Raw genomic sequence first — 15,993 nt, forward strand, 5'->3', positions numbered from 1 at the left:
CTAAATATATTCTATTATATATTTATATTTATTAAAAAATATATATTGCTATTAGTAATGTATGTTGAACAACATTTTTCCAAAAACAAATCATAATACTATATTATATTATTATAATATTCCTAATTTTTATTAACTTATCTTTATAAGTCAACAGCTATTTAAAATTGATCTAAATATTTTGAAACTTGAATTATGTAAACTAAATAAAAATATAATTAGTTATAAATAAAATTTCAAATCCTCGAGAATAATATTATAAGAATTACAACAAAATAACTAAAATTATTATTAATTGTCATTTAAACATCCAATTTCATTGACATTTATATTGAGAATGTTAATTTCCAATTGTGTTCTATGGTAATTAGATATTATTTCAACATCAATAATTATTATAATAATAAAAATGAAAATAAATAAGTATTACAGTGACGTGACATATCTGATATAAAGTAAGTGTCGAACGGGATAGTAAAATTACTCAAATTGCACTTATTACCTAGTACCTACAAAGAAATGGTCTAATTGCACTTGGATTGAAAAAAGGTAATGATCGAACTGCACTCGGCAAAATTCAGGTAGTGGTTGAACTGCACTCGTTCAAAAAAATAGTTAAAATGGAGAAAACGTAGAAACTTGTTACGAGTCAAACGTGTATAGTGAAAACCCGTTAAAAATATTACGAATCTTATGTTTACGAACGCTACGGGCTACCTATTTAATAGCATTATATATTAGTTCATTAATACCACTTAGATAATGCAGATAATTATGTCGCCAAAAATCGACAAAAGAATCTAACCTATAATTGGATAATAAAAAGTTATCAATAAAAACACAAGATTAATACTTTTATTTTATACCGTTTACTATTTAGACCTATGTAAACTACAATTAGTATACACTGTGTAAGTATGAACAATTTAAAAATTATTAACCCATTGTTCATTATTCACCAAACTTAGAATTAAAATTATTTTTCCATTTTTTTTTGCATAAAATTATGATAATTAACCTATTGAAAAATAAGTGCAACTTTAAAAAAAAATTTTTAGCCCAAATTTGAGTAAAGTACTTGTTACTTAGAAGTGCCGTTGGTCTGTTTAACGTTTTGATCTTGGCACTAAAATGTACCGTTGGTGATTTAGCACATTATTTTTTTACATACAATCTTTACAAATCAAAAAACTATATATTTTAACTACTATTACTAATTTTTTAAAATTGAAATATTATGTTAGGGTTCTAAATAATAAAAATTTATCAAAGTGTGTATATGCAATATGCATTTAATATAATAACAAATATTTATAATCTTATCCATACGAAAATATGTACATCTAAGAATAATGTAAAAATAATGTAAAATGTTATATATATTATAACAAATATAAGTATTTATAAATATAAAATATTAATCTCAATATAGGAAGATGCGAAAACAATTTTGTTTTTCAAAAATATATCTAGATGATAATGTTCTACAGTTATTTTTTGGTGTGAGTTAATACATAACCACGAAGAACCACTTAATTTACCTTGGAAAATGATTTACCTCTTCAAATGCATGATAATTTTATTGAAATACTTTTTTTGAGCAGTTCGACTATTACCTTTTTTAAACCCAAGTACAATTCGATAAAAAAAAGTGCAATTCGACCATACCCGTGCCGAGTGAACCTATTGTCATTGAGCTTAAGTCAATAAAATAAACATGGGCATATAATATGTTAAATTTGAATTCAATTATAATTCATTGCAGCTGACGAAAAGCAATTCTGAGCAAAAAAAACTGATTATCGGCTTATATTGCTTAGTTTATTTTATATATGTTTTTTTACTGCTATATAAGTAATTTAATTTACTATTAGTCTTACGATATGATTTTTACTGAAATCAGTGAAAGCGTTGCATTATTTATATTTATAAAATTTAATTATTATTATAGTCAATATAAGTTGCTTCGAATAATATTTCTGAATTATAACAAAAACTTTTTCAAAATTTTCAAATTTGAACTTCAAATGTTAATAAAAAATGTGCCTATATAGTTTTTGGTTTCACAATAAATTAGTTATAAAATACCTTTTATGAATCATTAAGTTTTAACTTCAAAAAAAAAGAACATACTACATTTTTAACTATATAATAATTAGAATATTTTCGTTATTTTGATGAATTTTGCCAATATTCTAACTTTAAATATTTGTAAAAATAAATGCGACTTGCCTTTGAACTTATTTTTTTATTACAGGTATAAAAACTTATGAAAAATCTTATATTTAATATAAAACATAATTTTTATCAATTTTTAATTACAGTATAATTTGAACATTTTTGAAATTTTACTAATACCATAAAAATTCTAATTAAAAAAAAAAAAATAAAAAATTGTATATTTATATTTATATATTTTTAATTGATATATGAACAATATACGAGTAATTTTGTATTAAATTTCCCAATAACTTTATACAAAGTGAAATTTTATTATCAGCGTTTATAAATTCCAAATTTCTATTAATAGCTTATTAAAGTTAAAATATTTTGAGGATTATATTATATTATGTAAGAAACACTAACATAAACATTTAATGAAAATGTTAAATATTTACATTTATTCGTTTTTAGTTACACTAAAAAAGTAAAATCGATTCTCTCAAGTACTGGTTTTAATTAAAACTTCCCGTATTTCCTTAACTTCTTTTTTTACGTATCTTCCTGTTTATTTTAAGAAGTTTTTGGCTTATTGAATTTTGACTTTTTCAAAGTACAAATTAGATCCAACTTGTTATCAACAACAAATTCATGAAGTATCTTATAGTCTTTTATCTTAATAAAAGTATTTCTAGAAAAGTTATAAAATATTTAAAACCGTTAGAAAATTATTTATACTTAAACTAATTTCCTACGAAAACATATAATTTGATAAATCCATGGGTCTTTATAAAATAATATTCTAATAGGTATATATATGTTACTTACGTAATTATACACTACATACGAAAGTCATCTATTATAGTTTATAGGTACATGATATAAATATAAATATATTATATTATATTAATGATATATAGTATATACGATTTAAATAGCTAAGAATAGGTCATAGAACAATATAATCTGATAATTTATTTTACGCTAGCTGATTTTATATAATGCATACTAAGATAATTAATTATTATTAGATATTATAATTTACAATTAGACGATATTGCGTATACAGTACATACAAATATACAAGTATTTAAAGTCAAAAACGTTAAATACAATTTCTCGGAAACGTGGGTGAACATTTGACAATGTGTGTAGTACTATATAATAATATGTATATTCATTTACTGCACCCTATATTATAGGTTCAAAGGTCTGATGACAATTTGCGTCGGCAAAGCTCTGGCAAGGATGACAGGATTTCGACTATAGCTCGTGGCAACTTGAATATCCGGAATTAGTTTCGCGTGGCTTGTCACAACTGCTACAGTTAAGTACAGACGATGTATAGGGACTAGGAACAACCACAAAAGCCTACAGTCGAAATATACAGCACTAAGGGTAAACGGGGAGCGATGAGTGTTCTCCAACACAAACGAAATCATCTCCTCCCTTCGTCCACCAAAATGTGTTTAAAATGTATACTATGTACTTATTAATAAATGTTGTAATTATATTTCTAATAAAAACAAATTGAAACCGTACAGTGTTACGTATTTTGTTACCTTTTAAATGTACGAGTACTAAGAATAATAATTAACTATTTTTTTTTGTGACTGTTATATTGGTAGGTTCTCTTGGGAAAATAAATTAAACCATCTGGCGCCGTGTCTACTTTATCTCTGTCGCGTGAAACCCACTCAAATCGGACAGAATAGAAATTCGCTTATACCCTACAAATATTATACTGCAGGTGAGTAAACATAATCATCGTCACAGAATATGTACACGCACACGCCCACGTTGATGAACAAAATAATATTATTATGTCATGTCATCCATCGATCACCCGAGAGGTGTCGCTTTTGATAATTCAATATAATATTATGTACGATGTATGACAGTGTGCATGTAAATAAGGGACGATAATAATGTATAGTGTCTCACGGCGATGGTTATGGTGAATAATACAACTATTGATTTATTAAGCACCGTATTATAAAAAAAGTAATTTTGTAAAACATGTTTTAGGAGATAACGAATACCAAACAACATGGATCCTAAGGTGCGTAAATCCTACCAACCTTTATCAGGTGAACTACACTATGTACCATGATGGAAACTTAGTACTCGTATTCGAAAGATAAATATATTTTTAAACAAAACGGAGTAAAAAATCAAATATTTCGGGATTCCGGCATTTTACGTATGCTTAATTGTTTAACTATTTGAGCAAATCTATACGAGACCTAACAGGTAAAAAATACATATGTTAGTTCCTACACAATAGAATAAGGTACATATATAAGTTCCTACACGATAAAAATAGGTACATGTGTAAGAGTGCCTACACGATAAAAAGGTACGTATGTACAGTGCCGTAACTAGAGTGTCAAAGACCCAGTTGCAAACAAATGTATATGGCTCCCTCTTTCTTGAGATACATAAAAAAGTCGGACTTCACATTATGGAAATTTTTATACTTAGATAGGATAGTAATTGTGGATGTAAATAGTAATTGTTGCGATTACTTTTAATCCTTTAAATCTATTTTTTATAAAAATCGACAAATCTATTTAAATTACTCTAGACTTGGTATTTTTTCCAATATTTAGATAAACAATTCCAAGTAAAACGGACTAGACTTTTACATTTTGTTATATTAATTTAAATACAAGATAATAATTAGGGCTAGGGACTTCATACCCTAAAAAACTTTAAAATATGCATGCATTTATGCCCTACAGAATCTCTAAATATGCTATTAAAATATGCATTTAAAAAAAGTATATATTTTGTAATAATAATAATTATATTTGTAGATATGATCCATAAATAGATAAATTTGATTAATTATCTGAGATAATTATTTTCTTTTTTTTCAGATTTGTTTTCATTTTACATCGAGTTTTAGTCTAAAATAAAAATTTTTAAATTTTTTTTAAGAAACAACTTAAATTGAATACATTTGTATATTTTTAATATAGTACTAATTACCTTGAAAATTGAGCTGTTAGATATTTTCTTAAGTTGGGAATTAAAAATTTACTTATTCATATAAATAACTGTGAAAGATGCACTTATAAAATGAAAAATGGTCAAATGTGCACTTATAAATGAAAAATGGTCGAATATGTAAAATATGCAACTATAAATTTTAAATATAAACTCACGTATTGCTATGTAACAAATTTCGATATTATACTTAGCTATATTTTTAATGATTATTTAAAAACATGCAAACTCCTAGAAGTCCAGAGCCCTAATAATAGTACAATAATTATAGGAATAAAATAAAATAAAATTTAAAAAAAAAAATTGACGACCGCCTGCACCTATGATTTTTACGGCACTGCATATCTAAGTTCCTACACGGCGTATATTATTATATATAATTTATAAGTTATCAATCTAATATCAGTTATTTCATATAATACTGACATACATTTTAACATAATAATAATTAATTTATTATGACGTGGTTATAAATTTATAATATTTCTTCACTTACTCCACTCAATTATATTCTTCTAAATCATATTATTTTCACATCATCAATTTGATAACTTATAGTTATAATATTATATAAAATGTAATATATATATAAATATATATTTTTTTTACTATTAAAATGTATAAAAATAAAATGTTTAATGATATTTGTATTTGTTTAAGCAGTATATCATCAGTTTGATAACTTAAAATCTTATATAAAATATAGTTTATTTTTTTACAAAAGTACTTGTCTTTCGTCGTGTATAGGAATTAAATTAACACACGTAACTTTTTCTGTGTAGGAACTTACACATCACGTATGTAGTTCTTTACATGTTACTCTCGTGTAGAAACTTACGATCCCCCAACTATTAAACATTTTAACAACCGTTTTGTCTGATTTTGATAACTGTTGAATAGTAGTTATATGCAGATGACGCGTTCACCCGCTTCCTTCCGAAGTATAATTATATTATAGATATAATACCATCCATAGTATAGTTTAATACAGTAAATTGTATTATAATTTATACGTTGGTAGTTTTTAAATTTAAAAATGAGATTTAAAATGTATTAATAGTAAATCCTGTCGTATACCCATCGATCAACCTGCGGTGTTCCCTGTAGTGGTGAAAAGCAATTTCGATACTCGACCGCGTATATATAATCCACCTCATACGATTGGTCCGTACCTAACCGTATGTGACGTTTGGAAAACAAAATAACGCTCAAATAATACGCTGGGCTCGAGTCCGAGTCGACAGAACGGAAATTAACACGTCGAATCGACTTAGGCTCTTCGCATATCAAATGGATCGTCGATCACTGCGAATTACTCGCACGCAATTTATCGTCGAGCTTTTCCATGGGGTTGACCGACGATGTTTATTCAATACATTTAATCTATATTAGAACCTACATTATTGAACTACAACATTACGTTTCTACGATGTTATGTAAGATGGCCGATACGGTATAAATTCCTAATCAACGATTTAATTTGAAAACGCTAAATCCGATTAAGCACATCGATGCGTCAGACGTACGTGGATTGCAAAAGGCGAGGGCGATCTTCCTGTAAGCCAGACATCGCATTATAATAATATATTAAATGCGATAATAACTGACTACCCCTCTGTAATAGCAGTGTATTTTATAGATGTATCTAGTTGTAACGGTTTAATTAATATGCACATACTAAATAAATTCTCGCCCATCCGTCGATATATCAAACCACACGACCTTGTCAGTTTGTCAAACACCCTATGACATATTTTATAAATTGTGTGATGGTAATAACCTGATTTACCGAATTGGAAATCGCATTACACTCAAATACTTGATTGACTTAAATAATTATACGCTAGATTAAGCACTCCAGTCATATATCAGTCACGCGTGATTTATCGCCGTTTGATGGATTTACGACAGTAAGACAACTATAATAGTGTCTTCAACACGATTATGCAATAATAACCCTCTGTAATATCTAATTTTGAAATACAATTAGTTTTAATTACCATAACAACGATCTAGGACAAATAGGCGTAGCCTAGTAAAATATAGTTATAATTCAATCAATAAAAATATTTGAAATATATTTGTAATAAAATTTAACATAACATTATTATAATAGAACAGTATTAAAAAATATTAAAAATTAATAGTTCTGATTTATTTATATTTATAAAATATAAAATCATTGATATTATGTTCATAATATAACTAATGGTAATAATGGTATCGTACCATAGAACCTTATTGATTATTATTGAATATTACCTACATATTATATATAATAGATCGAATTTTATCATTTTGGCAATAGGTACCTATAATAATAACAATATAATATATTATAACTCATTGGTTATTACAACAGTTTATATTAATTATATCACACTTCATCGAAACACGGCGATATTTTTTTTTTGCTCATTGCAAGTGACTAAAGATGGAATATAAAACGTGTAAGCTAACATTTTTGGAAATAATTATAGTATATATCTATAAGGTAAATACAAATAATAGACGTTAAGATAGTATAATTAAAATATACATGTAGTTTAAAAAAATATTATATATTAATAATTTACAGAATATTAAATCAGGTATCACACTGATCTTAATATAAAAATAAAAATGTAATTATCAATATAAAATATAAATAATATAACACATTCCGAATCTAATTGGTACCTACTTTGGGATGTAAAAAATTAAAATTTAAAAAAAAAATAGTACTAGAACACGTATTCAAGCAAAATGTTAAGACTTTAAAAACAGCAAACTACTTAATAGTAGTTAATTTTATTTTACACAAACCACGGTGCTTTTTTAAGTATCTACCTATATTTAATATATAATAGATAAATAATGTTAAAATCTAGGGATTTAACGTTACAGATATTCTATTTATAGACAACGTTACAAACTCTATGCTTGTAATGTAAAATATCTTTTTATCATAATTACTTTTGAACAAGAATATAAAGTGATGCTTATACACTTTATATGCTTTTATGTAACAAATATCGGTCTTGGATTCATTTATTAAAAAACATTGGGTTCTGGCGGTATGTTATAAAAATTATAACAAACTTTTTTTATATTATCTAATATTCTAATTCAATAATATATATTAAAAATATAAATAGGTAAGCCAATTTTTATTCTTATTAAGAGCAATGAATGTAATGATTATTTAATGTATTTTTATGTATACTGTATATATTTTATACTGGAAAAAAACGTTAAATGATCTTCAACTTCGTTGATGGTGTCTATAGTATTAAATTAAACCTATATGTTACTTTCTTTGAACAGTTAAACTTCCTCATAACGGATCCTTTAAACTTTAAAGGACGGAAATTTCTTTAAAACTAAAAATAATAATAATTTAGTCTCTATATAAAGAAAACTCTTTTATAACGGAAAAATTACTTGGCCCAAAGCAAATCCGTTATGAGGATGTTTTCTATATTTACTTTAAAATAACCAGGAACAAAAATTGGTTTCTCGAATTCGATTTTGCTTTTTCTTGGAACTTAAGACTTAAAATTGTCATCGGATATTAATATAATCATTTACTATTAACAGGAAATAAATTTCAAAATATGTTGACTCTTTTTATTTTATTTATTTATGATAATTTGCTTGTTTTAATGAGTAAAAATCTTGAAAAGATATTACAAAGTTAAGATTTCCATACTCCAATAAATAAAAAATATCGAAAATACATACGATATACCTAGTCACATTTTATTTTTGTAGATTTTATGCTTAAAAGTCGAAAGTTTAAATCATCAATATTACAAAAATTGTATAAATTATTTTGTGGATGAAAATTCATTAAATTCTTGATTTGCGTACCTAAGATTTGAATTCAAGAATTCCACAAGTTTTATTCTCATAAAGATTTATTCACTTACAATTTTCGTTATTTTGTGATTATTCAAAAAATATTAGCATACAAAATTACATTTTAATATCACAATTAATGACGCTTAAAATACCAATTATTAAATTGTATCTTGATAATAGGTTTTAAAATAAAATATTTTTAATTTAAATTAAACCTGTTGAGATTGGTAAGTCATAAATATATATCAATAATAATATAGGTACAGAGTTTCTCAATAAGAACACTTCTTTTTAAATTGGTTGTCAATTTTATTTTTATGTTTACAATATTGTTCTCGTCATTTTTTAATCTACTATCATTCCGGTTTGTTGTTGTGTAATCAGTTTTTGTCAAATATCACCATGAACTAAATGTCAATTAAAACACGTATGTTGGTTGTTAAGACCTTTTATTAATCTAACGAAAGTGTCACGGAGACTATGCGATGACTTAATATATCTTACTCGGATGGGACACTGCTCCCAATGAGTCATCGATTCATTGGTTAATAAAAAATTCGAAAAAGACTGGGCTCCGGTCGTGAAACTCACCAAAGAGAACTGAGTAGTTAGGAATTGTAAATTTTTCGGCCTGTCATGAAGCTGGGAGAAAATCGAATGATATTATTTTTCATACGTAAACCGGATGTTATACCTTAATTGTTCATGTTATTTTTTATAATTGTTTGAAAAAAAAGTATTTTTTAGTTAATTAAAAAAAAAGTTCTTTTTAGGACACTCTATATAACGCGAATATCAGAAGATGTATAAAATGCTGTTTAAGTGTACTTTAATACAAATATGAAATAATAAAAGTCTTAAATGTATTGAAATTTTATAAATCAATTAATATTATTTTCAGTAGTATAAAATACAACTACCTATTTGAATACTACTATACATTACTTTATTGATTTATGGATAATCAAATAAAACTTATTTACAAAGTGCATACGTACAGTTTTTGTTTAATATTCTTTGTAGTTTTATCTTATGTAAACCATATTGTAAATATTCGCAAAATATGATACTTTACACTGATCACGTTTTATTTATAACGCAGTCACCTATATGGCTATATCTCACTATTTTATTTGTTTATTTTTGATGCGTAACAAAAATCACAAATTCTATTTTCAGTAGCACAATAAATACAATTTCATAAAAGTTGTTTATATAAGAGGTACACTGCAATATGGTGAGATGGTGAAATAAACTTTTGTCACAAAATGACGAAATAATAATTAATTATAATAATTTATGTTGCTAAGTAATGATTTAGGTGTTAAAAAAAATTTTAATAATAGGAGAAAAATATAATAAATAAACAGAAATATATACTCGAACAATAGACATAATATTATTATTATATATTATGTCCATGACTCGAACCCAACTTTGTAAAAAATACTTATTATTTTTTTGTAATTCAAAAACATTTGTAGAACATGAAATTGATATTAGAATTTTTTAGATAATATATAATAAATTTACAAAAATATTACGGAACTTTTTATACTATTTATGGACTTTTGAAATGTTCTACTTTTTAGTTTTAACTCGACATAATTTAAATGTTTTTTAGTTAACAATTTTACAGCAATTAAAAAATGCCAAAAATACCTAATTGGACACAATTTTTTTATAAGTTTTTAAATTTCAAACTGACAAAAATCCTTTAAAAATCATGAATTATTTTTAGACACTATATCATAGACTGACAGACTGTCTCCACTCATAATCGTTTTTCATTATATACCTATTTAAAATTATTTCTCATTCAATTAAATTAAACTTATTTATTACAGTGACCTACTCAATGATAAATTATATTGAAGATAATGATGACAAATATTAAAAAACAGGTACAGCGAATTTATCAGTTTTTATATTGTTGATTTATATCTTTATAGAAAGAATCATTGTTTCAAAAATAGTTCAAGTCTATTTTATAAATTATCAACATCTAAAAAGCACTTAAATATATATTATTATATTTATGTCTATAAAAATGAATAATTTTAAATGAAATAAAAGCTTCATGATATTACGTTTTCATGCATAATTCTAATATTGGTACCACACAGGCAAATGCCATTTAATTTTTATTACAACAAATACATTTTTGTATATTATATTATCGATTAATTAAGCTGATTATGATATTCGTCTAAGCATTAGACTCTAATGCTAACATTTGATCATTGTACTTATACATTTTCTGTGCCCTTCAACTACAAAAAAAAAAATACACCTATTATTAAATGTAGTTGATAAAATAATATAATAAACAGATTCAATATATATTATGCGCAAATTACGTATTAAAACGAGTAATAAAATGTATTGTAAAATGTTGTTAAATTATATTTTTTTAAAACAAAGGAAAGTCACTATTTTTTATAGAAGATATCAAATATAACTCATCGGATATCATTAGGTCACTGTAATAGATGTATTGAATTTGAATTCAATGATAAATCGTTATGGATAACTAAAGTAAATGATTAAGAGTGTAGATGGTAAGTATTTCTCTATATGTCTACTAAGAATATATTATTATTAATTTTTTATTAGTTATACATACAATAAGTTGAACTAATTTTTTCCAAGAACAAATCACATTATATATAAATATAATTATCAAACATTATAATATTATAATTGTTATTATAAAAATAGTTCATAAATTATGATAATATATTAATAAATACTCGTAATTGTAACGTATAAGTCAATAATAATACATCGTGTATAGAACGGTATAAATTAGGTTCGTTGTAAAAATATGCAAACATTATTATGAATATTTTAAAATGTTTATTTCAAATAGTAAATAATGAAGAAGAGTTTCAATTTTTATGAGAAATATTTTGTACTAAGTTACCACTAAATTATATATAACTGTAATTGTAATTGTTCGTATTAATATCAATGTTTGTCAAAATTTTAAATTGAAAGTCTAAAGAAATTATGGACTTATAAACCAAATGATTTAAGGAAAAAAATTGTGACTGTATTTTTAGTACTTAAATAATTAGTAATAACTTATAACACTTGCCGAGAAAAAAATATTTGTAACCGATTTCCCGACACAATAAAAACAAACAAATAATATTTAATATAATATATTATGTGTTAATATGAAATTAAAAAATGTTATAAAAAAAGTATAATGGCAATAATTTATAGATAATCAAAAACTTACCTTGGCAATATAGCAGGATTATTTGAACTGGACCAGTTGTTACAATACGTCAATACAGCTGTTCAGGACACAGTTGTAGATTATTATAGTCGTGGACTCGTGGTAAGGAAACAAACGTGTTGAAGGCTTCTTTAACAATGAGTTCAGTAGCAATATTGGTACCTACATCGAAAATAACTGGTTACGACTTACGTTGGTAGGTAAGTAGGGAGGAGACGTTGTCCAATGCGTGGTGTTAGAATATATGACATTGAGCTCTGTCCCTGCTAATCACCTGTTTTGAACACTAATTGCATAAAAATGTATAGCAGCAGTAGCAAATAACACACGTTATAATTCCTGTTGAAGAGGATGTCACCGGTCGCCATACGATATTTTGCTTTATTTCTCTAGCTGGTGTAACGTCTCGCACAATCCTGCACCCAGGTTCGGTGTGTGGAGCGTACATTGACGAAAATGGTACCTAAGGTCGCCAACCCACAGCCGAGATTGGCGAGATTTGGAAACCGGAGCATGCGGGATTTTATAATATTATATTGATAGAAAAAAATAAAAACAAACAGGAAAGAATAATAAACGCATTGTTTTTGGGATGGTTATTTTTGTAATATTTATATTAATAATTGAAAAAGTACAATGTGTAAGTTATGGCCAAGAAAAGCCATACGGCATAAAAACTTCGCCCCAAATAAAGGTCACGCCAAAGATAATAATAATAAAATCACAAAGATGTAATACGACATAATAATAGGGCACGGCTCCGATCATCGGTTACCGGCACGTATACCAATAATAATAAATATATATTCATAAACGTAATGCCGTTAAACACAACATTTACATCAGTAGTAAATTGTGCACAATATATAGTGCCATTGAGCACAATAATAAATATATATATATATCTAACTCAATAATTAATACCGGCCAAGGTATTTATTTCGTACACAATAAATAATGATGTAAAATTTCACCAAGAGATATCCCGTGTCTTGAGCGTCGTCTCCGAGACGCCCTCGGTGATGGATTTTTCGACTACTCCAACATATTGTCCGGTGGAGTGAAAAAACAAAAGTGTCATAATATAAAAGGCCGTTGGGCGTATCATGCACCGGACAAAGTACGTCGACGACATTACCTAAAGGTTATATAATATTACTTGGCCGGTATATGCTGTATCGAATATTTTAATTGGTGGCTCTAATTAATACACTGGCGGCCGATCACTCCGAACCACGGGTACACTAGAGATAGTGTGTGTGTGTGTGTGTGTGTGTGTACGTCTTTATCATGTATTGGTGTCGTCTTCCGGGCGGCGGCATAGGGGTCTGCGGGACGGAGAGCGCTATCGCATCATATAATATATTAATATAATAGAAATATACGACATTGAGTTTTGTCCGTTACACTGGCCAACGCAAAACATATACAATTATACGTAAAGGAGAAAAATTATGTATGTTAAGATTTAATATTAGAATAAATTGACCTAATATTATAAAATCCAAAGCTATAAGACTATAAGCTATTTGTGTTTTTCATTAAATTTTAACGGTATTTAAATCGTTCCATAGTAAATGTATTATTTCAGATAATATGTATTGATTTTTTAATTTGTGTCGTATCATAAAAGTGCATTAATTTTCACCATTGGTGGTGGTTTTTGGTAGGAAATCAAGTCTAGTTAGAAAATTTGATCAAATCATTTTGTGGTTAAAAATTAATAAAATTTACACCTAAGATTATAAAAGTACCTAAGTTTTTACTTTTTAATATTTAATACAATATTACACATAAAATATTCTCGATCTGTATAACAATATCAAATATAGGCACAATATTTTTTATGTATTGAATTTTTACAACATTTATCAAAACTATGAAATTTTACAAACTATTATTCGATTCATTCGTTGATATTTTATTATTTTTAAATTTTCCCCAAGTATCTGGTATAAATTTAATACTGTTTTCTTGCTAATTTTGTAATTTATTTATAACATCGCTCATTAAAAAAAATATTATCTTTATTTAGGTACCTATATACTATAATTTATCACTTTACGCCGAATCGACGATTAGACACAATTAAAAAAATAATCAAAATATGGCATAAAATCCAATGCATGCTCCTTTAATATGGTATATGTGTACAATATCAATAAAAAAATAATATCGACTATAATTTATTTATAATATATTATATAGATATCATTTACAACAAAAATTTAGAAAAGAACAATTTTCAATCAAGCCAACAATGATAATTAGTCGTGGTAATAGAAAATAGTGAAATACAAAAATAAAAGGTAATATATTATGCATTGTACATATATATTATTTTATGTTATAAATATATAATACGATATTATACGGTATTATCGTACATAATAGGTATAGGTTATACACGATCGTGTTGTAATTAGTTGGGTCAAAAAAGAAAAAAATGGGCAATCTTGCTAGTTGCTGTACATAATAATGTATACCGGTGCGTCGTCGCATGGTTCAGATAAAGGTCTGAGATACACATGCTGTGTTCGGTGCAGCGATTGAGCGATGGGTGACCGGTTTTTCGAATGACATTTTTATGTTTGACGCCTATCGCTTACCGAAGTACCGAAAAACATTGGGAAATATCCATCTGATGTGTAATATAAAGTAATAACGAAAACATCGCGTCTCCTTCTAGCAGGTTTGACGACGACCAGACCATTAACCAGGTGTAGGTATAGGCGTATAGAGTTCCTAAAGTATACGTTGTATACCTTTTTATATTTTTAAAAATCAATATCATTATAAGTGTATACGTATATCTATCTTTTAGGTTATTATACTTCAACTTATGGAATGCGTATTGTTAAAACGTGTACCTAATGATTATTATTATTATTATTATATATTTTTATTCAAACCATATTGTGTCTTACTGTTACATTATCGGATTATTCATTGTATTCATAAGTCTTAATTTTTAAAACGCTTTACTCGTAAGTCATTAATTTTTAATGTCGTTATTATCAAGAGTCTAGACGTATGGTTGATGCCACAGCCCGTTTTTATCAGTCCCCTAATGACCCTAACAACATAATGGGCATAGTATAAAATGTAATAAAATATAAAAATATTTAAAAATTAAGTTCCAATATTACATTTACATTCTGTATTTCATAAATAATTATATTATTAATTTCTCATTCCTGTAAGTAGTATGGTTACAAAATATTACAAGTATTGAGTAGGTTTAGATACGTATATTATAGGTATTCGAATTGTATGTGTATAATCAGTACCGTAGTTAGAAGGGGAGGGCTTTAAGGGCTTATGCCCTCCGCTCTTCTAAAATATCAAATTGAAAATAGGATAATCGTTACTCGTTTCTTGTAACAACTATTAGAAAAAATAGTTATTGTATTATTTTAATAATTATTTAATTAACTCAAATTATGCCTATAAATTATCTATATGACTAAATTGAATATAAAAGGAAAAAAAGCCTTAGGTATTGAAATATCTTCTTTTTTTAAATAAGCTTCGAAGTAAATATTGTGGGAGTTTTAGAATTCAATATTCATAATGTGATTGTGTAAACCAATATACTGTATTGTAAAATGCCGATAGTATCCTAGCTCTAACAATAAAATATTTAGCTCCCTCTCCGAAAAAAATTCTGGCCACGACACTGTGTATAATACAAGTCCTGCTCTTGCTGTCAGATCCTACATTTAGGTTAA

The sequence above is a fragment of the Rhopalosiphum padi genome, chromosome 1 (assembly GCF_020882245.1).
Source record: "Rhopalosiphum padi isolate XX-2018 chromosome 1, ASM2088224v1, whole genome shotgun sequence".
NCBI lineage: Eukaryota > Metazoa > Arthropoda > Insecta > Hemiptera > Aphididae > Rhopalosiphum > Rhopalosiphum padi.